This window comes from Selaginella moellendorffii, unplaced genomic scaffold (genome assembly GCF_000143415.4).
Source record: "Selaginella moellendorffii unplaced genomic scaffold, v1.0 SELMOscaffold_12, whole genome shotgun sequence".
Classification (NCBI taxonomy): domain Eukaryota; kingdom Viridiplantae; phylum Streptophyta; class Lycopodiopsida; order Selaginellales; family Selaginellaceae; genus Selaginella; species Selaginella moellendorffii.
The window spans coordinates 1397229-1399656 of record NW_003314273.1 but is presented as its reverse complement, the minus strand read 5'-3'; the positions used below and the strand labels follow the sequence as shown (position 1 = coordinate 1399656).

At 46.3% G+C, this 2428-nt stretch overlaps 1 pseudogene; it reads left to right on the top strand.

Annotated features, from left to right (window-relative positions):
* Window positions 1-415: 415 nt before the first annotated feature.
* On the top strand, window positions 416-1931 carry LOC9659702 (annotated as a pseudogene).
* Window positions 1932-2428: the final 497 nt, after the last annotated feature.

Below are 2428 nucleotides of genomic sequence, written 5' to 3'. Positions count from 1 at the left end.
TTCGTACACATTGCACGAATGCCAAATCTTAGGCCTGATACAAGATATTCATACCGATATGGAAGGTAAGGAAGGTTTCCTTTCATCGTCTGTGCTGACTCTAAAGTCTGATTATTTGCAGTGATAATTCTGGCTGGTCCAACTTGAAAACGTTCACTACTCCTCCGGCCGGAGGACCTTACTGTACGAAGTTTTTAATCTTTGGAGACATGGGAAAGGCCGAACGAGATGACAGCTTGGAGCATTACATCCAAGTAAGTTAAATCTCAGAAACTCTTACATCTTGCCAACTTCACGCTCCCAAACTATTTATGTTTGCAGCCTGGTGCACTGCAAGTTATTGATGCCATGGCAAAAGAGGTCGTAGATGCAATTTTCCACATTGGAGACTTAAGCTATGCTACTGGCTTGCGGAATGGGATCATTTCCTGGAGATGATCGAGCTGTGAGAAGAAATAACTCAAGTGACACTTTGAAACGGAACAAAATCAGCATGTTTACTGTACCCACGTTCATGCATCTCGAAACTTGTGCCCCTCTGAAGCCACTCAGTGGCATTTGCAAGTCATTCTCCTGGAAAATGTCTGCAAATGATAAGCTGTTCAGTAGAATTAAAAACTCTCTACCTCCCAACAAGGTTCGCCAGATCACCGCCTGCACTTTTGAGATCTCAGCAACAATGAGAACTTTCGACTTTCATACCGCTGCCACATCCTCGATCTCTGTATAGACAAAAAAATGTCTTCCATTCTACGTCTTCTTCCACAATTCTACAACTGGCCTCTTCCAGAATAAGACGTGAAGCTGGCTTAAGCTTGCCATGCATCTATCTCTGGACTCTCCCGCTCTTCCATTGCAACGGGTGGTGCTTTTCTTAGGCAGTCGCAGCTCTGGCCGGGACCAACATATGCCTTCACCAGGGTTGCTTTTCCTCGTCTCTTCATTTACGCTTGTAGAGCAGTAAAGTTCCTCGTTTCCACAGGTGATAGCCAAAGGAATCTTTGCCACCATAGCCGAGCACAACGTGACCAACTTTTGCTCTGCTCCCACGGTGCTCAACACGATCATAAGTGTGGCAACAGGCTCAACGTTCTTGCGGCTCCAACACAGGCAAGTCAGGATAATGACCACGGGTGCGGCTCCTCCGGCAGCAGTCCTGGCTAAAATTGAAGCTCTCGGGTTTCATGTGACGCATGTCTACAGGCTCACAGAAACATATGGTCCATGCACAGTGTGCAAGTGGAATCCCAAATGGGACAGCCTTTAGCCCGATGAGCAGGCCAGGCTCAAGGCTCAGCAGGGTGTGAAATATGTTTGCCTCGACGGCTTACAGGTGCTCAACTCCGAAACTCTGGAACCGGTTGCCAAGGACGGTGTCACCATTGGCAAAGTTTGCATGCGTGGGAACATGGTGTTCAGGGGGTACTTGAACAATCCAGAGGCGACGCTGGAGAGCTTTAGAGGAGGATGGTTCCACTCAGGGGACTTGGCAGTTTGGCATCCTGATGGATACATCGAGATCAAGGATCGAGCCAAGAATATTACCATTTCTGGAGGGGAGAACATTAGCAGCCTGGAAGTGGGAGCATCTTGTACAGGTAAGAGGAGAGTTTTTTCTTCTTTGTTTCTAGTTAAAGTTTGCTTCTTTTTCTTCCACGCATCCAGCAGTGTTGGAAGCTGCTGTGGTGGCGCGGCCAGACGAGAAGTGGGGCGAGTCTCCATGTGCATTTGTGTCCCTCAAGCACGGCATGAGAAGCAAGGAGGAGGAGATACTCTCATTCTGTCGACAGCGTTTGCCAGAGTTCATGGTGCCAAAAAGCGTCATCATTCTCGTGGCCTTGGACAAAACTGCGACTGGCAAGATCCAAAAACAGGTGCTGCACAACAAAGCAAGAGCTCTTGGCAGCATCAAGCAAATCAGCAAGCTCTAAAAGCCAACTATTGAACTTGTAAAGCTTGAAATCGTTCACGGCCTGGAAAATCCCCAGTTTAGCTTGGCAATTTTAAACCAGTCAGCTACTGTTCCATCCATTGTAATGTACTGGAATGAAAAATAAATAAATAACATGCAAGAACCAAGAACACAATTCATCTACCTCAAACAGTAGCTTTGTCTTATCGGCTTTCACTCTTGCATATCCAAATGCCGACCTTCAAATCAAGCTCCATAAACTAAACTGTCGACAAAAAAAAAAAAGAAGGTAATATCAATAGAAAAGGTAGAATATCAATACCATATAAAGAGCTTGAGTATAGAAAACAAAGCTGCAAGCTTACATTACAAGGGAAGTCATCCAGGCTGAATCCGGCCATGCCAACCACAGCGTGAACTGGAGCCGAGTAAATTGTAGTGTCAAAGAAATCAACACCCGCTAAATCCTTGATCGAGTGCTGCAGGCAGCGGCCCTGAAACACAGCACAAGTTTAC